This window comes from Nicotiana tabacum, chromosome 23, assembly GCF_000715075.1.
Source record: "Nicotiana tabacum cultivar K326 chromosome 23, ASM71507v2, whole genome shotgun sequence".
Taxonomy (NCBI): Eukaryota; Viridiplantae; Streptophyta; class Magnoliopsida; order Solanales; family Solanaceae; genus Nicotiana; species Nicotiana tabacum.
Window position 1 is genome coordinate 97,654,499 of NC_134102.1, and position 22,179 is coordinate 97,676,677.

Genomic DNA, 22,179 nt, shown 5'->3' on the forward strand with positions numbered 1-22,179 from the left:
GCGATATTAAATGATGTTTTGTTGTCTTGCTGTGCATATCACTGATTGTTTTATGATGTCTTTACTGTTATCAGTTTCCTACCATCTTGTATATTATATTGCACAGGCTATTAGACTAGTGAGTGTCTTGACTGTATCTCGTCTCTACTTCACTGAGGTTAGTCTTGATACTTACTGGGCACCGCTGTGGTGTGCTCATTCTACACTTCTGCACATTTTTGTGCAGAGCGAGGTATTGGAGGTATCGGACCCGGACAAAGTTAGAGCGGGATCATAAAGATTCAAAGTAGAGCTGCTTGGTTGTCGTAGTCCCTTGGAGTCTTTTTATTTCATTGTACTGTTAATTTGTAATCAAACAGTATTGTATATTCGGTCCTCATGATCATTTCATGTATTTAGTTAGAGTTCGTGACTCAGTACTACCAGTCTTGGGAGGTTGTATATTCATATTTATTCCACTGTTAGTTTTTATTACTTAGTTTAAAAAAAAAATTGGCTTCAAAATGCAATTGACAACGGCTTACCTAGTCTTAGAGACTAGGTGCCATCACGATGCCTATGGTGGGATTTTGGGTCGTGACACCTCGAGCATGGTTTCTACACCAGCATCAACTGCCTACTTGATAGCCTTCTCATCCCAAGACAGAGCGTTTTTAACTCTTTCTGGATCGGGGACTTCGGCCAAGGCTTCCCTCTCGAGATCATCAGGTAGAGGCAGAACAATTTCAGCTCCCACCGTCTCGGGGATTCTTTGAGCATCGACACCAGCCTGTACTCGGGCCACCAGCCCGGTTTCTTCTTATTCTTCTTCGGACTCATCCATTAGCCGACGGACTGAGTCCAAAGATAGGGGATGATATTTCCCTTGGGTTTACGGGCTTGCTTCTTTTTGGGTTTCTTTTCATCCGATTTCGTAGAGCTTGGAGCCCCTTTCCTCTTCTTCTTTTTTATCTGCTTCAGAGCGGATGGTTGGGGAAGGATTTCTTCATCACCAGACGGGGGCCTCATTTCTACGTCCTTCCCAAGACCTACGAAGGAAAGATGATTGAGATCGGAGAGAAATTCGAACAATAGTCAAATCGTTGAGTCATAAAGGAAAATTTACCATGGTTACGGGCCTCCCATCGGCCCTTCAACAAGTCACGCCATGTGCGCTCAACATGTGGCTTCTGTGACACTAGGCCCCTGACCCAGTTCTCTAGTTGGGGAACCGCACCCAGCATCCAGGAAACAGCTACATCGAAAAACACTGATAAGAAAGGGAGAAAATCGAAGACAATAAACAAAAATTAAGGACAGAGTTATACTTACGATTCATATTCCATTTCTCAGGAAATGGCATACGCTCGGCCGGGATCAAGTCCGAGGTCTTCACTCGAACAAATCGGCCCATCCAGCCCCGGTCTTTATCCTCATCTATACTTGAGAAAGGTGCCCTGGTGGCCCGTCAAGTAAGTTTTATTAGGCCCCTCGATAGAGTCGGGGACTATATAGGCGTATGAGGTGGTCGAGGGTGAAGGGACACCCGCCAATTCTTCTCACGAAGAAGCGAAGTAATATCACTATCCTCCAGAAAGAGGGGTGAATCTGACCGAGGGTCACCTCGTACTTCTTGCAAAAATCGATGATAATTGGATCCAAGGGACTCAACGTGAAAGGGTAAGTGTGAACACTTAAGAACCCTTCCACGTGGGTGGTGATTGATTCTTCGGGAGCAGGCACCACCACATGTTTTTAATCCCAGTTGTAATATTTTTTAACCTAGGAGAGGAGGTTATCGGGGATCGAGCATATATACCTCGATATCGGCTCGCATCGACCCAGCACGGAAGAAGTCTTTTCAATTTTGATGTCAGAATCAATGACACACTCCCCGGGAAAGAACTCTTTAGGGCGTGGCTCCGCCGCTGGTTCCTCGCTGGCCGGCCATGACGATGAAGCAGTCTCCTTTTATGGAACAGTTTTTGAAGTCTTAGCCATTTTACTTTTATAAATGAATAAGAATGGAAACTGAGAAGGAGCACTTGGTATTTTGTGATGAGATAGGCGAAGAAACACGAAGATCTGAAAGAGCAAAGTTCTGAGAAAAGTGAAGGATTAGAAGATAAGGATGAAGAAGATTTGAAAGTCTGGGCAAAGGAAGAAAGATATATTTCTAGGTTTAAGATGACAGTTCAGAACCGGTAGTGGTCGACAACAACTTACAGGAATTTAATGCCTCGAAACCCGAGCCGACGGGACGTTTCAGTATCCACTTGTCGCTGATATCATGGTCAGGTTCATCATTTACGTCATGACCTTTCGAGATGGGATTGGAAAAGTTCATATTGTTTCTCATCATCTTATTTCTTAGAAACGATGGGACTATCTGTATACGGTAAGAATGGGCCTGCCCATCTTATGACTAATCGAGGTTGGATCATGATAGGCCACGGTTCGGCCTCGTGTTATATCGAACATCAGTACTAAGTTAGATTGCTGAACCCTTAATTCGGGGACCGGTCAAGGACGAAGATCAGCCAAGATCCAGACGGGGCGGAACAAAGATCGAGTGAGATCGAAAGGGGTTTACCTAGTCAAGTAATAGTAAAACCGAAACATCCATGATCGGGCGAGGATCACGGCGGGATTCTCGGCACGTATCAAGACGAGACCGGTTAATTAGCCAATTATGGGATTTCGTACTGTATTTAGAATTGTACCATAAGTAGAACTTTTCTACTATATAAAGGGGTTTAATTGTTTGTAAAGGCATCAGACTCACACCGTTCAAAACAATATACTATTCTTCAAGCTCTCAATACTCTGTCATTTTGTTTATACCTAGCTCGAGGGCCAAAGTTGCACATCTCATTTGGTTTGCTTTATTTTCTTTTGCAGTCAATTTCTAATATCAATTCATATATTTTTTCAGTTTGTGCCAAGTGAAATCATGTATCCTTAAAATCACATATAAATTCAATTATTATCCGCTTTTAGGGTAAACAATTAATAAAATTTTTAACACATTTTTACGTAGATTTGCTAAAATCAATCAGGTTTAATCCTGATTAGTAAGACTCAATTTTTTTCCCGAACAACAATTAAGTAATGTTGATAAGTGAGATCTGGTTGTCAAAGCAGTAGTTGCACAAGTTGGAGGCTAATATTTATTTTCGCTTAGACAATATTAAAATTTATAGAAAAAAGAAAAGGTATAATATTTTTTATAAAATAGTTTAGAACTTTGAATTACACAACTCAAATCTTCACAAGTAAATAAAAAACTTTACAACCAGATCTAAGGTAATTTATTGCAATCACATGGCTAACAATTTATTGACTTGAATTAACCCTTATTAATATAAATAATCTAATAATATTACTATGTGGAGTTAAAGAATTCATATCTTATAAGAATACTATAAAAGAACAAACATGAAAAGGACGCACTATTTTTTTTGCATAAATTAAATTCGATTAAAAAGTCTAAGGTCTCTTATTAAAAAGGCACACTATTTCAGTTTAGTGATTACGCTGAGATGAAGAACATTACCGACCTCCAATATTGATTGACTTGATCCTTTAAACTGGCATAGTTGATTGAGACATGATGAAAGAAAGAACGATAGTACCTAAACAGCGTCACAAATATATATCAAATACTATTTGCTTGTTTCCGAGGGTCACAGTGGACGTAGATTTTAAAATTAGTTTAACTTGGGGTTTGGCATAATCACCTTAGGTGAGAAATGTGAACGTATTGGTGGACATCACTTTGAGGTATAGTTGTATCGGGTTTAAATTTATTATTCTCTTCTTTAATTTAATTTTGTTCAATTATTATTTTTTTCGTTCCGTGTAAATTTTGTTCAAAGCGTGGTACCTAAATTTAATATTTTTTAACAGTAGTAAATTAAAACAATATTTTCTTGCGATAGATGTAGATGGTAACTAAACTCAACATCTTAGTCTATTTATGGAACAATGTATTAGAAGAAATCCAGAAATATATCCGGGGATGAGAATGAGCTACAATTGGCTTTTGTGATAACAAGCATTAATTCCAGCTAACAAACGAGGCAATTTACATAACCTGGAAGTGTCAGACTCTATAAATCAATTTGATTTGGACTTTGATCAACAGGATTTTGAAGAGTCTATCTCTTGAAATTATGCAAATGTCAGCACTTTGATCGAGAGAATTTTGAGGTTGATATATCATCAAAAAGTCTACCTAAATTGCACAAGAACAGAAAAGGGGTATGATATTGTTTTGAGAGCCAAAGACAGAGCCACGAATTTCAATTTATTTTAGATTTTAGAACGACGAATTCAACTGTTAATAATTAAATTAATTAAATAATTGTACATATTTTATAAATAGCACAAATACACTATATTGAAATAAAAGTTCGAGCTTATAGCTCCGCACCCGCCAAGAGCCCCTCTAGTGAGACTTGCAAAGAAGGGTACAACAAGATCCAACAGATTTTGATAATAACCATGTGCAATTCAAGGTGAGAGCGGTACTTATCGATATGTAAGACAAAGATAAATCAAAATACCATTAAGCAACAAGAGTTATTACGACCATCTCTTTTATAAAAAAAATATCAAGTACAAAACAGTGTGAGTATTCTTACTCCACCACCTTTCTTGCCTTTATTTCGTATTAATAAATGATGAAAAGTGTATATTTTTTAATATATTTTCGTCTCATATCTTGTGTGATTTGTAGGAGATTACATGGTTATTCAAAGTGAATTGCTTTACTTATTCAATTACGTGCTTATTTCAGTCGGTTGAAGGGACCTCGATTAATGTGTTTGTTTATTAGGTGTTGTTCGAGAGAGAATGTGTATTTAGGTAGCTGTTGAACAAAGTCACTCCTACGTATGTAAGAGATCAATACTACGAGCTTAAAAACGAAATTAAAGATAATGAAGCTTTGTCGTGATTATAGTGAGTAGTGACAAATTGTCAGTTAGAGTAGTTCCAGAGAATACATCCACTATATAATTGTGATTGCTCAAGAAAGAATCACGATAAGTAGGATGCTCACAATCAGTAGAGAATAAATCTGCGTGATTATAGGTGACATAGCAAGTAGGATTTTGACAATTGAAAAAGTCATAACTCTACGCCTCCTTTCTCTTGAATTCACTTATTTCTCTTTAACTAATAATTTTTATTGCTTTCTAGTATTTGTTAGTTAATTAGTTTAAAATAAAAATGCGATATTTATAACTAGAAAATTGTTTGAACTTGTGTCTTCTTAGCGATGCTGAAAAGTTGTAGCTAAGTCTTAGTTCTTTATGAGATTTGATTTCGTACTCTAAGATCAGATTATATTTATAGTGACTGCTTATTTTTTTTAGGACTAAAATTAGGCGTGATCACTTATTATTTTATTGCATTTATTATAAAGTGTGTTGTAAGTTTTATGATGATCATAAGACTTTTAATTTTGTCTAGTTCTTATTTTTTTGCATGTTTGTTGAAGGATAGTACCACACTTTCCTCGTTAGTATTAGTAAGGTAAGAATTGACCTTTTTGCACTTCTTCATTTGTGGATTATTATTAATATACACAAATAATTTATATATACCTTAATCAATTAATTATAATTAATTAATTTTACTTTCACATCAAGCTATCACTTAATTATGACAAACTAATACTCTTACTTTCACTTTCCCTATTTATGTGATATAATTTTTTATTTTATTTTATCTAAAAAATAATGATATGTTTTTATATTTAAAAATAATTTCCTTTTAAAATTCTCTTTTGCCCTGAGATACTTTATACTTAAACGAATATCTAAGTTTGTTTTAGAATCTAGACCATAAATAAAGTCATTAATCCTTTCTTAAATTATGTATCCAATCAAACATGACCACATAAAATAGGAGAAAAAGATTTAATTTAGTGTAAATATTAAGTGAGAATAATATTTTTTACTTTATGCATTGAGTATTCGAAACTCACGCCCAATTATAGCATGTTTGGCCAAGCTTCTAAAATCAGCTTATTTTGAGAAGTGTATTTCCCAAAAGTGATTTTTAAAAAAGAATTTTTGGTTAGAAGCAATATATTTTTGATTAATTAATTTATAAAGTACTTTTAAGCAGCAATTAGTGCTTATCAAAACTTTTAAAAAGTTCTTCTAAGTTTATTTTTCTCAAAAGTGCTTGGGGAGAAAATACTTTTTTCTTCTTCTAAAAAGCTGGTTCTTTTCTATTAAAAAATATTTTTTCCCTTCTAAAAGTTTGACCAAACAACTTAACTTTAAAAAAAACTTTTAACCCAATAGAAGCTTGTCCAAACAGCCTATTTTTTTATTCCTATTGCTTCAGATAAAATAGCACGGGCTAATCAATTTTTGGACTGGTAATTAAAAAATAATCAGTATTTGTAAAGTCATTGAAAAATAGCCACTATTTTGCTGCAACACGGAAAGTTCCAGCATAATATACTGGAGATTGGAGCACCTCTGTATGAACTTCCAGCATATTATGCTGGAACTCCAGCACACGGAAAGTTCCAGCATATATACTAGAGATTGGAGCACCTGTGTATGAACTTCCAGCATATTACGCTGAAACTCCAGCACATTGAAAGTCCCAGCATAAATATACTAGAGATTGGAGCACATATGTATGAACTTCAAGTATAAAATGCTGAAATATTTTTCGGAATTTGAACAGTATTTTTGTTCAGATTTATCTTTACATGAAAATTGGCTAAATTTCGATTACATTTGAAACTGTGGCTATATTTCAATTACCACTTGTAATTCTGGCTGTTTTTGAATTTCACCCATTGCTTCATGCCCACCCCCACCCTGTTGGGCCCATCTCATTTTGTCCAGCCAAAGCCCCAATGGCCTAATCCTATTCTCTTTCGATTTTTATTTCTATTCGGGATTGGATTCAATTTTTATTCCTATTTAGAATTGGTTTTGAGTTTAAGATAAAGCACCACTCATTATCTATAAATAGAGCAATCTTGAAGAATTATTCTATGCTCATTGGCATAAGTCTTTGAAAGACTTTAACACATAAGTATGGTTTTTGAGAGAGTTTTCGTCAAGAGAGTAGAGAGAAGAAAAAGTGTTTGCTTTGCTGCAGATTTTGTTCCGACCAGCCAACTTCAAATTACTTTTTCTGATTTGTTAATCATTGGATCGGGCTCAAATTTTGACTGAATGTTCGTAACATCTTGATCTTTTATTTAACAATGAATATCGGATTTGGAAGCCCATAGAATCCAATTTCGAACCCCAAACAAAAGCTCTATTTTTATAACTTCTCCTATTTCTTCAATTGATTTGTTGTTGCTCTTCTTGCTATTGTTACTCTGTATTTGACACTTGTTGTATAGTCAATTTGGATAACTTTTTATAACCCTCTTATTGTTATAGTGGAACGTTTTGAATCTTTATGATCCTGTGATTTTTATCTTTGATTTGAAGGATTTTTCACGTTAAAATTTGGTATTCTTTACCTTCTTTATTTTCGGATTTGCCTCTTCCTCGAGATAACAGTAGTATCAGAGCCTTGGTTATTCATCCAAGTTTTTATGGAATAGAGGCGAATATGAGCAAGATGGTATATTTATATGGGAGCAATTATAGTGTTTGCAGAAGCAAGATGAAAGATTTATTGTTCGTGAAGAAGATGCATCTAATAGTTTTTGCAGCTCATAGACCCGAAACTATATCTGATGAACATTGAAATTTTGAACACCAACAAGTATGTGGATATATATGACAATGGGTTGAAGATAATATCCGCAACTATATGAGACACATGCGATATCTTGTGAGAAAAGCTAGAGAATCTTTATGCTTCAAAAATAGGGAACAACAAGTTATTCCTACTAAAGCAATTGATGACCTTTAAATACAAGGAGGGCATTCCTATGCTTGATCATAGAAATAATTTTTTGGTTGTCCTTAATCAACTGTCTAGGATGGGAGTTAATTTTGATGATCAGATACAAGAACTTTGGCTTTTTAATACTCTGCCAGACTCTTGGTAAACTCTTCGTGTTTCTTTGACAAATTCAGTTCCTGGTGGCAAGGTGATCATGGAATATGCAAAGAGTGGTGTTGTCACGACCTGGAATCCCAACCTTAGGGTCGTGATGGCGCCTAACATCCGCTTGCTAGGCAAGCCTATGTGAGATAGTTAGTTAGTCAAATTTTAACAGTTTAACACAAAGTGATGATAAATAACGAGGGATATGTACTAAAACTAATACAACACCAGTAAAGAGAGTCTGAAATAAATACAATTATTTCGAATGAAATAAACAGTAAAAGAGGAAAAAATAAAGGGGACTTCAAGGTCTGCGGGCATCAGCAAATCTACCTCAAGTCTCCGAATGTGATAATCCGAGCTAGTGCACCTCACGTACAGCTGGGACCAGTACCAAAATCTGCACAAGAAGTGTAGAGCGTAGTATGAGTACAATCGACCCAATATACTCTGTAAGTGTCGAGCCTAACCTCGATAAGATAGTGTCGAGGCTATGACAGGACACTCACGTAATTAAACATGTACAAACATAGATATATGTGCCAAACAACAACAAAATAGAGATTTAATATGTGCAGTTATGAGGGGACATGCAAAAGGGGGAAAAGATACGATAACCACAACAGGAATGACAACACAAGACAGTCAAATAAATCATCAATCAAGGAGGACAGATAATATACGATATGAAAATCGCACGACATCACCAGTCGTGCTTTTACTCTCATCCTTACCATGAAAATAATGTTATAAGATAAATGAAATGGCACGGTATCAACCTTCGTGTTTTTACTCTCGATCTCACCATGTAACAATGAATAACTGGTATAGATTGGCACGACATCACCCTTAGTGATTTAATTATCTTTCTCACAAAGTATTAATCAGTAAATAAGGAAATAAAATGGCACGGCATCACCCTTTGTGCTTTATCATTCTCCCATACCATGTCATAATGAATATACAAATTCGGGAGATAAATAATGCAAGGGATGTACTTTATGTCAATTATGATTCCAAGATATCAAACCTCAACTTCCAACATACTCAACCATTACTAATTAATCCATAAATACGGAAAGAACGATCAAATAAGTAATAATCTAATCTAAGCATGGATGTTATAATTAAAGAGGCAATAAATCACAAGGAAATAAGTTCTACCCGCATGCTTTAACCCCAACAACAATGCATAAGTACTCGTCACCTCACATATACGTTGTACCCATACATTAAACACTTAACAAATAGGCAAGCAAGTCTTAATCCCTCAAGTCAAGGTTAACCACGATACGTACCTCGCTCCGCAACCAATTCAAAGTTCAACGACGGCCTTACCTTTCGAACAAGCCTCTGAACCAACCAAATCTAGCAAATTATCAACCGAACGATTCAAAATAAGCCTTAGAAACTACCCACGTATGAAAGATGTTCAATTTAGATTAGTATTGAAAAAGTCAACAAAAGTCAACCCCGGGCTCGTGATGTCGCCCAAATTCACACCACTAATTGGAATAGTGAAGCGGTCGATGAAATTATAATTACCCAACTTGAGTCGGGGTTGAATCCTCAGAGAGCTTATATTGGATTAGGTATATACTCGGACAAAGCATATGACGTGCCTAAAATGCACTTCCACATACTTGGTTGTGTTGATCTACTTCTAATTTATGCTAATGTTTGTAAATGTAAAGCTATAGAACAAAATGTTTTTTGGTTTTGTTGTTTTTTCAAGTTTATAAATGATCTAGGGCCGTAACTTCCACCTAGGTGTTTACCTAACGGGTTGTGTGCTTTAGGGCAGGTTTCCTTAGTCGGGGTGTAATATAGCAATCAACATGCAATTACCCATTCGATACCTCTTGGTAGTTAGAGTGGTTTTGCCCAATTTGGCTTTCTCAAGTCCAAATGGGTAATTCACAAAACTGTTGATATATGCTCAAGTCGGGTCTTACTATCTCTAGATTCAACCCTTTAACTGGGGCTATCAATTTCTTGAGTTCACCCCAATTTCTTGTTAGCCAAGTTTTCAGGCGTGAATCAATGTTTGCAATCATTAATTCTTAAAATTAAGAAAGAACTAGGATAAATATCATACGCCCAACCTTAAACAAGCCCTAAATCAAACCCCCATTAGGTAGCCACACTAGGGTTGGGTCACAACCCTAGCTAGAGATTTAGCTACTCATAGGCAAAAATGAAGAAACTAAGGAGAAAAGAAGATTAAACACATAATAGCTGATAAAGGGATAAAAATCCAATGTTAAAATGATAAATTAATACAAAATTTCCCAAAGCAGTAAGTAAAAAATGGCTATCTAATTTCTGAGGTTCAAAACTTAACCTAAATTTGACAAAAAAGACTATTTATACACAGCTAAAATTTTCGAAAAAAATTACCCTTTTAGAGGTTCTGCGGCCGCACAATTCTGTGTGCGGTCCGCACTTTGAAGCTGGGCTTGGCAGGATGGACTTCTGTGGCCGCACAATTCTGAATTGCGGCCGCACTTCTTCAGGTTCTGCGGACCACATAATAATAGTGCGGTCCGCACTTCTTCATGGACCCATAACTCCATCTCTCTGAACCTCATCTTCTGCGGCCGCACTTTGCAAAAGAATTCTGTCAGAGGTCCTTCATAGTCTACGGCCGCACTCAATATTGTGCGGTCCGTACTTTGCTCTTTTGTTTGCTTGGTTTTAGTCCTTGTCCAAAAATACTCCTTCTTGAGTTGAATTTTATCGTTTTTTGGCTCATTTTCTAATACTCCTGCAAGCACATTTTATCAGTTTTCGGGAATACCTTTAAGCATTTTTGAGCTAAAATGAAAGTAAAATGGTGCATATAAGTAGTCAAAATCCATACTCATCAACTCCCCCAAACTTAAGCTTTTGCTTGTCCTCAAGTAAATAAGGTAATTCCCACATCCACAAGAAAAAAGCTATTTCAGCTGGCCTAAGTTGAATCAAACACACATTAATTGGGAGACCAACAATTACCCATACACTCATGAATTATCAACAAGGCCATGTTTTGAATGTTAAAGCACAAATAGCTCTAATGTGACACTTGAGCATCAAGAGTTGACTTTACTCATCAAGGAAGTTCGCACTTTCATGTAGGTCACTAAGATCCCAAACTACTCCTCCTATACTCTTCGCTAGCTTATCTCACTTAAGAATATATCACTCAATTCAAGGACTTGAGAAAGGTTCGCTCATCACTCTCAAAAGAATGTCACAAGTACGGCTCTAAGTACCATATACTTGCCCTTTATGTAGATCACCACTAATGTAAGCTTACTCGGCTTGAAATCACATAGGGCTTTTTCGGCATGTAATGAAGGCTTTTGGACTAAAGAGGTAAATGTTGGAATATGAAACGAGTTCATCTTTCCTTAAGCACTCTATTTTCTCTTGTTGGCTCATGCTTTGCCGACTCTTTGAGTCATTTTATTTTTCCTTAGGGGAACTAGAGAGACTTGACATCGCTCTTTCTTGGTCATGATATTCACATTCTCCTTCTTTGTTTTCTCCATGCTTTGCACTTTTGCTTTCTTTTGAATCGTTTCAACCCTTCAAATTGTTAACTTTCTTTTTGTGTTTTTTCTTTTGTTCTTTCTTTCTTTTTCTTTGCCTTTCCCTTTATTCATTTCTTTTCTCTTTTTTGTGCCTTGATACCACTTTCAAATTCCTCGTCTCTCCCCTAAACTTATGTTTTCGCCATTTGTTTCTCATGAGTGCTTTAGGAAGGCTCGGGTGCCAAGAGAGGGTCACTATAAAATGGGTAAAGGCTTGTAACATAGTTATCGAATGAAAAAGGTTTTAGGCTCAAATGGGTTGACTAGGGATAACATCATTGGTGGGCCATGGAAAGTTTCAAAACGGGTCAAGGAGAGCCTACAATCATTTCTCAAGCCAAGCAAAACTTAGAATTTCGCCTAGAAACATATTCGGGGCAAGTTCTAGACCATTCGCACAGGTACTTGGACTTGCAACAAAATATCTTACCTCTCACACAACTGGAATGTTAAATAGGATAGAGTCGAGGGCCCACAACAATTGAATTCAAGATTGAAAATCGCTAATGGTTCAACTAAACCACTCGATGATTGTTTAAGTCAACACAAGAGTCACAAGGTCACTAACTAGAGCCATTTCTTTCCAAAAAATCTTGTCTTTAACCATAAGTATGTAGTTAAGTGTGTTGGTACCAAGTGAAGCACGCTTGACCCTTTTTTATTCATTAATACTACTGTTTTTACCTAAACATCAAAAACGGACTCCCCTTAAGAAGGTTGTCACGCCATCCATTGTTGGGAAGAGCTACCCGGTTCACACAAAAAACCCCCTTTGGAAAGAATCGTGGCATTAAGAAAACCAAAGGCTTATTGCTCACTCAAACATAAAAAGAAGCTACCAAATTAAAATAAAGAAGCTATGAAATAAACTACTAAAAGTAAAACAAATGAATATACAAACCGAGGAGAATAGAATATATACATCAAAAGAGAGGGAGGAATATATACATAATGAAAGAGAAAATAAAGAAAAAAGAAAAATAGTATTTAAGTTATTACAGGCCAATGTCATCAAATTAAACCAACCAAAATAGACTACCCCCTGAATAAAAATAAGCATTGTCCTCAATGCTTAGCAAAAATCAGATTAAGGAAGGGTAGAGAGTGAAGAAAACTCTCTATGTGGTTTCAGGGTGCATGGCAGCATCACCACCCTCGGGATCCTCCAACGGGATCTCATCATCCTCTGCTCGGGGAGTAACGGGTTGGTGAATATATGAAGCACCTCATCAGCAGTATGGGCAGAAAGGTCTGGCTCGTCAGACTGGCCAGCTGTGCCCCTGCTGATGGGTCTGCTGGTACTGATAGATCTATCTCCATCAGTAGGTCAAATGGTAAATCACCAGCTGCTGCAATCTTTGTCACCTCCTTTCTCAATCTCTCCAATGATTTCTTCGTGGCCTAGGATTTCCTCATCTTCTTCACCTGCTGTCACGACCCAAAATTTCCACCGTCAGGACCGTGATGGCGCCTAACATCCCACTTGCTAGGCAAGCCGACGTTAGAGTATTATTAAGTCAATTCTTATATATTTCAGTAATTAACAGTAAATAAGCTATAATGATTGCAGAATATTATAATAACTTCATCATTTACCACTAACCGGATCTGGTGTCACAATTCACGAACATTCTAGAATTTACTACAAGTAAAAGTCTAAAAGAAGTACAACTATTTGAACGAAAGAAACAGTAAAACAAAAAAAGTAGACAGGGACTTCAAGGTCTGTGAACGCCGACAGATCTACCTTGAGTCTCTAATGGTCCAATCTGAGCTGCTATGCCTCTTGATCAACAGGGACCAATACCAAGATCTGCACAGGAAGTGCAAAGTGCAGTATCAGTACAACCGACCCCATGTACTGGTAAGTGTCGAGCCTAACCTCGACTAAGTAGTGACGAGGCTAAGACAAGACACCTACAAGTCAAACCTGTACAATTTAACAGTGTATATACAAATAACAGTAAAGAATTAAACAGGTAATATCGGGAGGGGGAAACATGCTGAGGGAAAATACGAGATAAATAACTACAACAGAAAGATAACTTGAACAGTAAATATACTATGAACCAATAAGAATCAATGAACACAGCAAAGGAAAAGTTCACGGCATCACCCTTCATGCTTTTACTCTCATCCTCACCATGAAATTAATAGAAACGGCACGGCATCACCCTTCGTTCATTAACTCTCATAACATGGCACGGCATCACCCTTCGTGCATTACACTCATAATATGGCACGGCATCACCCTTCGTGTATTAACACTCTCATCCTCACATAAAGTCAATAGAATCGGCACAGCATCACCCTTCGTGCATTAACACTCCCCCTTACCAATGCAATGAACAATTCACAATAGGGAGAACAAAACAACAAGTACAAGCCTTACTTCCACATTTTGGTTCCACAATATCAATTCCCAACTTCGAAATCAATACTCAAATGTCACCAAAAGATCCGTAAACATAATAAAAGCGATCCAATTAACAATACTAGTCCAAAAATGGATAATTATGAGGAAAGGAAGCTATAATTGCAAGAAACTAAACCCCAACCACATGCTTTAACCCGGCTACAACGCATAGGTACTCGTCACCACACATATACGTTGTTCCCAACAATTGAACACATAGCAATTAGACAACAATTCATATTCCTTCAAGTCAAGGTTAACCACGACACTTACCTCACTCCAATGACCAAACTCAAAGCTCAATCACGGCTTTTCCGTTCACACAAGCCTCCGAACCAATAGAATCTAGCAAATTACCAACCAAACAATTCAATTTAGGTCATTTTTGAAAAAGTCAACAAACGTTAACACTCGGGCCCGCTTGGTCCAAACCCGAAATTCGGACCAAAACCCGATTATCCATTCACCCCCGAGCCCGGTTATGTAATTTATTTTGGAATCCGACCTCAATTTGAGGTCTAAATCCCCAATTTACCAAATCCCTAGTTCCTACCGAAAAAACCCCCAATTCCACCATGAAAACTTTAGATTTTAGGTTGAATCTTAGGAAAAAGTAGTGGAAGATTGAAAGAAATTAGTTTAAGATCACTTACCAATGATTTGGGGAAGAAAAGTTCTTTGGAAAATCACCTCTTGTGTTTTTAGGTTTGAAAATTTGAAGAATAAATCAAAAATTCCATCTAAGTCATATTTCATCAGCTGCAGATGTCGCAAATGGTACATGGTCTTCGCAAATGCGAAGCCCGCAAATGCGAAGAAACTATCGCAAATGTGAAGAATGGTTCGCAAATGCGAACTCTCAATGACCGCAAATGCGACACAATCGTCGCAAATGCGAAGAATGCCTTCCTCGGACCACTTCGCAAATGCGAAGAATATTAAGCAAATGCGAAACCTGTGTGGCCTAGCTTCTCTTCGCATTTGTGATGAGAAGCTCGCAAATGCGAACCTCACCCGAGCCCCGGGGCTCTAAACCAGAAGTACACACAAGTCTAAAAACATCATACGAACTTGCTCGCGTGATCAAAATACCTAAAACTACGAATTGAACACCAAATCAAATGAGATTTTCAAGAGAGCTTTGAAATTTTTATTTTCACGACCAGACGTCCGAATTAGGTCAAATCAACTCCGTTTCTCACAACATTTCACAGACAAGTCATAAATGTGGTATTGGACCTATACCGGGTTCCGAAACCAAAATACAGACTCGTTATCCAAAAAGTCAAACTTTATTCAAACATTTCCAATTCATTTAGCCTTTAACTATCAAATTTCGACAAAGTTCGATATCTAGGGCTAGGGACTTCCGATTTTGATTCATGGCACATGCCCAAGTCCCAAATCATGATACGGGCCCACCGAGACTGTCAAAACACGAATTCGGGTCTGGTTTGCCAAAATTTTTGACCGAAGTCAACTCAAATAAAGTTTTTAGGCAAACATTCTTATTTTTATCAGTTTTTAACGTAAAATCTTTAAAGAAAGACGCCCGAACTGCGCTCGCAAATCGAGGAAGGCTAAAACATAAGTTTTAAGGCTTCAAATCACAGAATTAGGTTTCAAAACACGAGATAACCTATCAGGTCATCACATTCTCCACCTCTAAAATAACTGTTCGTCCTCGAACGGACATAGAAAAGTACCTGGGATGGTGAAAAGATGTGGGGATATCAACTCCGCATGTCCGAATCAGACTCCCAAGTAGCTGCCTCGATGGGCTGACTTCTTCTCTACACTCATACTGAAGGATAACTCTTCGACCTCAACTAACGAACCTGCCGGGCTAGAATGGCCACCGGCTCCTCCTCATAAGTCAAATCCTTGTTCAGCTGGACAGAGCCGAAATCTAACACATGGTACGGGTCACCGTGATACTTCTGGAGCATGGATACATGGAACACTGGATGAACTGTTGATAACCCTAGAGGCAACGCAAGCCTGTAAGCCACCTCTCCCACTCTCTCGAGAATCTCAAAAGGTCTGATATACCTAGGTCTCAGCTTGCCCTTCTTTCCAAACCTCATGACACCCTTCATGGCTGATACCCGGAACAACACTCTCTCCCCGACCATGAATGAAACATCACGAACTCTGCGGTCGGCATAACTTTTCTACCTTGACTGAGCTGTGCAAAGTCGATCCTAAATAATCTTGACCTTATCTAAGGCATCTTGTACTAGATCTGTGCCTAACAACCGAGCTTCTCCCGGTGTAAACCACCCAACTGGCGACCGGCACCGCCTACCATATAATGTCTCATAGGGAGCCATCTGAATGCTCGACTAGTAGCTGTTATTGTAGGCGGACTCTGCAAAGGGCAAGAACTGATCCCTCGATCCTCCAAAGTCTATAACATATGCGCGGAGCATATCCTCCAAGATCTGAATAGTACGCTCGGACTGTCCGTCCGTCTGAGGATGAAACTCTATGCTCAACTCAACCCGCGTGCCCAACTCACATTGTACTGTCCTCCAGAAGTGCGAGGTGAACTGCATTGCTCGATCAGAAATAATAGACATGGGCACACCGTGAAGACGAACGATCTCGCGGATGTAAATCTCTGCCAACCGCTCCGAAGAATAGGTAACTGCCATAGGAATGAAATGCGCTGACTTAGTCAGCCTGTCCACAATGACCCAAACGACATCGAACTTCCTCTGAGTTCGTGGGAGTCCAACAACGAAGTCCATAATGAAACGCTCCTACTTTCACTCAGGAATCTCTATCTTCTAAAGTAAACCACTGGGTCTCTGATGCTCATACTTCACTTGCTGAAAATTTAGGCACCGAACTACATAAGTAACTATATCATTCTTCATCCTCCTCCACCAATAATGCTACTGAAAGTCCTGATACATCTTTGCGGTGCCCGGATGAATAGAATACCGGGAACTATGGGCCTCCTCAAGAATCAACTCATGAAGTCCATCCACATTAGGCACACAAACACGACCTTGCATCCTCAAGACTCCGTCATCTCCAACAGTAACCTGCTTGGCACCACCGGGTCACACTGTGTCCCTAAGGACCAACAAATGAGGGTCGTCAGGCTGCCGATCTCTGATACGCTCAAACAAAGAAGACCGAGCGACCGTGCAAGCTAGAACACGACTGGGCTCTGAAATATCCAACCTCACAAACTGGTTGGCTAAAGTTTGAACATCTAATGCTAGCGGCCTCTCAACGAGTAGAATGAACGCAAGCCTGCCCATACTCGCTGTCTTCCTACTCAATGCGTCGACCACCACATTGGCCTTCCCGGGATGATATAAGATGGTGATATCATAGTCTTTCAATAGATCCAACCACCTCCTCTGTCTCAAATTGAGATCCTTTTGCTTGAACAAATACTGAAGGCTCCGATAATCCGTGAAAACCTCACACGACACGCCATAAAGATAGTGCCTCCAAATCTTCAACGCATGAACAATGGCTACCAACTCTAAATCATGGACATGGTAATTCTTCTCATGAACCTTCAACTGCCGTGACGCATATGCAATCACCCTGTCCTTCTGCATCAATACCGCCCTGATCCCAATACGGGAAGCATCACAATATACCGTGTAAGATCCTGAACCTGTGGGCAACACCAACACCGGCGTTGTAGTGAAAGTTTCTTGAGCTTCTGAAAGCTCGCCTCACACTCATCTGACCATCTAAATGGGGCACCCTTCTAGGTCAACCTGGTCAATGGGGCTGCTATAGATGAAAACCCCTCCACAAATCGACGGTAATAGCCCGCCAAACCCAAGAAACTTCGGGTCTCCATAGCTGAAGTGCGTCTAGGCCAGTTCTGAACTGCCTCAACCTTCTTAGGATCTACCTAAATGCCCTCTGCTGAAACAACGTGCCCCAAGAAAGCGACTAAATCCAACCAAAACTCGCACTTCAAAAACTTGGCATATAACTGGTTGTCTCTCAGCTTCTGAAGCACAACCCTAAGATACTGCTCATGCTCCTCTTGAGTGTGGGAATAGATCAAGATATCTTCAATAAACACAATCACAAAAGAGTCCAAAAAAGGCTTGAACACTCAGTTCATCAAATCCATGAATGTTGCTGGGGCATTTGTCAACCCAAAGGACATCACCAGGAACTCATAATGCATGTACCGAGTCCAAAAAGGTGTCTTAGGGACATCAGATGCCCTAATCCTCAACTGATGGTAGCCAGATCTCAAATCAATCTTCAAAAATACCTTGGCACCCTGAAGCTGATCAAATAAGTCATCAATCCTCGGCAATGGATACTTGTTCTTGATGGTGACTTTGTTCAACTGCTGATAATCTATGCACATCCTTATCGACCCATCCTTCTTCTTCACAAACAATACAGGTGCACCCCATAGCGAGACACTAGGTCTAATGAAGCCCTTATCAAGCAAATCCTGCAACTGTTCCTTCAATTCTTTCAATTCTAGCGGGGCCATGCGGTATGGAAGAATAGAGATGGGCTGAGTTCCCGGAGCCAAATCAATACAGAAATCAATATTCTTGTCGGGTGGCATTCCCGATAGGTCTACAGGAAATACCTCTGGAAACTCATGAACAACTGGCACAGAATCCATGGAAGGAACCTCGGCACTAGAATCACGAACATAAGCCAAATAAGCTAAACACCCCTTCTTGACCATACGCCGAGCCTTCATATAAGACATAACTCTGTTGGTAGAATGGCCAGGAGTCCCCCTCCACTCTAATCGAGGCAACCCCGGCAAGGCTAAGGTCACTGTCTTGGCGTGACAGTCCAATATAGTGTGATAAGGTGACAGCCAATCCATACCCAATATAATATCAAAATCAACCATATCGAGAAGTAGAAGATCTACACTAGTCTCAAAAATCCCAATAATGACCACACACGAACGATAAACACGATCTACAACAATGGCATCCCCAACATGTGTGGACACATATATAGGGGCACTCAAAGAATCACGAGGCACAACCAAATATGAAGCAAAATAAGATGACACATAGGAGTAAGTAGATCCCGGATCAAATAGAACCAAAGTATCTCTACTGCAAACTGAAACAGTACATGTGATAACGGCGTCAGATGACTCAGCCTCACGCCTGGCTGGAAAAGCATAGCATTGGGGATGGGCCCCACCACTCTGAACTACATCTCTCGGACGGCCCCTGGCTGGCTGGCCTCCACCTCTAGTGGCCTGACCTCCATCTCTAATGGTCGGACCACCACCTCTGGCTGCCTGACCCCTACCTCTAACTAGCTGAGCGGGCGGTGTAGCACCTAATGCCGGGACCATGGCATGAGAACCCTGATGTTGTGAATTGCTCGATGCACGAGGGCAAAATATAGCAATGTGCCTCGGATCACCATAAGTATAACAAGACCTCGGCTGATGTGACTGATGGCCGTGAAACTGACCCTGTCGACCTAAGTAACCACCCTGAAAACTCTAGAGCGGAGGTGCACTGATAGGAGCTGGGGGTGCGTTGTAGGCTAGCTGATCAGAATAAGGCATATGAGGGCCACGACCACCTAGAGCACCGTGGGATGCCTAGAGTGTTGAATGAAATGGCATGGGAGGATGGCCCCTACCAAAATTACCCCTGCCTCCAGATGAGGCACCGCTGAACCCACCAGAATGACAAGGTCTCTTGTCAGACCCTTGACCTCCCTAAGCAAGAACCACATCGATTTGCCTGGCGATATTGGCCGCCTCCTGAAAAGATATCTCACTCCCAGTCTCCTTAGCCATCTACAATCTGATAGGCTGAGCAAGTCCCTCAATAAACCTCCTCACCCTCTCTCTCTCTCGGTAGAAAGTAGAAGAAGAGCATGACGGGCCAAATCCACAAAATGAGTCTCATACTGAGAACAGTCATACTGCCCCACTGAAGACGCTCGAATTGATAGCAATGCTCCTCTCTTAATGTAATAGGGAGAAATGTCTCCAGGAAGAGCTCAGAGAATTGGTCCCAAGTAAGGGCAGGCGACCCCGCTGGTCTGGTCAACAAATAATCTCTCTACCATTTCTTGGCGGAACCGGTCATCTGAAATGCAGCAAAATCGACCCTATTAGTCTCCACTATACCCATGTTCCGTAGAACCTCATGACAGCTGTCAAAATACTCCCGGGGGTCCTCTAAAGAGGCACGACTGAAGTGAACTGGAAAGAACTTGGTGAACTTGTCCAATCTCCACAAAGCCTCAGAAGACATAACTGGCCCCTTACCGGCGTGTGCCGCAAAAACCGGCTGAACTACTCTGATTGGCTGAGCTGCTGGAGTCTGATACTAGGGAGCCATTTGCTCCGGAGTGTGAGTAGCAGGAGTCTGTGCTCCTTCGCCAGCCTAAGAGACGGCCGGTGCCATAGGAAATGCGCTAGTCTGGGCCACACTCTCCATAAGGCCCACCAAACGGACTACAGCGTCCTGAAGCACTGGGGTGGCAATGAACCCTCCGGAACCTGAGCTGGCCCGGTAGGAACAGTCTGAGTTGGAGCCTCCTCCTCAAACTCTACATGAGGCTCCACTGCGGGGGTTGTTGTTGGGGCTCTGGGCTGAGCCCTGCCCCTGCCTCGGCCTCTAGCACGGCCTCGAGCTTGACCTTTGCCCCTCGTAGGAGCTGCCACTGGAGGCTCTGGCTGCTGCTCAGCTGAAGAAGCGGTACGTGTTCTCACCATCTGTGAGAGAATAAGAGTAGAAGAGTTCAATCAGTATAGAGAAAATGATATCGCACGACAGAGAAGAATAGAAGTGAAATTTGTTCCTAAACTTCATAGCCTCTGGAGATAAGTAAAGACATCTCCGTACCGATCCCCCAAACTCTACTAAGCTCGCTTGTGAATTGTGAGACCTAGGCAACCTAGTGCTCTGATACCAACTTGTCACGACCCGAAATCCCCACCGTCGGGACTGTGATGGCACCTAACATCCCACTTGCTAGGCAAACCTATGTTAGAGTATTATTAAGTCAAATCTTATATTTTTCAGTAATTAACAGTAAATAAGCTATAACGAGTGCAGAATATTATAACAACTTCATCATTTTCCACTACCCGGATGTGGTGTCACAATTCACGAATATTCTAGAATTTACTACAAGTAAAAGTCTGGAAGAAGTACAACTGTTTGAACGAAAGAAACAGTAAAACAAAAAAAGTAGATGGGGACTTCAAGGTTTGTGAACGCCGACAAATCTACCTTGAGTCTCCGGTGGTCCAATCTGAGCTGCTATGCCTCTCGATCAACTAGGACCAATACCAAGATCTGCACAGGAAGTGCAAAGTACAGTATCAGTACAAACGACCTCATGTACTGGTACGTTTCGAGCCTAACCTCGACTAAGTAGTGACGAGGCTAAGACAAGACACCTATAAATCAAACCCGTATAGTTTAACAGTGTATATACAAATAACAGTAAAGAATTAAACGGGTAATATCAGGAGGGTTAACAGTGTATATACAAATAACAGTAAAGAATTAAACGGGTAATATCAGGAGGGGGAAACATGCTGAGGGGAAATACGAGATAAAGAACTACAACAGAAAGATAACTTGAACAGTAAATATACTATGAACCAATAAGAATCAATGAACACAGTAAAGGAGAAGTGCACGACATCACCCTTCGTGCTTTTACTCTCATCCTCACCATGAAATTAATAGAAACGACAGGGCATCACCCTTTGTGCATTAACTATCATAACATGGCACGATATCACCCTTCGTGCATTATACTCAAAATATGGCACGGCATCACCCTTCGTGTATTAACACTCTCATCCTCACATAAAGTCAATAGAATCGGAACGACATCACCCTTCGTGCATTAACACTCTCCCTTACCAATGCAATGTACAATTCACAACATGGAGAACAAAACAACAAGTACAAGTCTTACTTCCACATTTTGGTTCCACAATATCAATTCCTAACTTCGAAATCAATACTCAAATATCACCAAAAGATTCGTAAACATAATAAAAGCGGTCGAATTAACAATACTAGTCAAAACATGGATAATTATGAGCAAAAGAAGCTATAATTGCAAGAAACTAAACCCCACCCACATGCTTTAACTCGATTACAATGCATAGGTACTCGTCACCACACATAAACG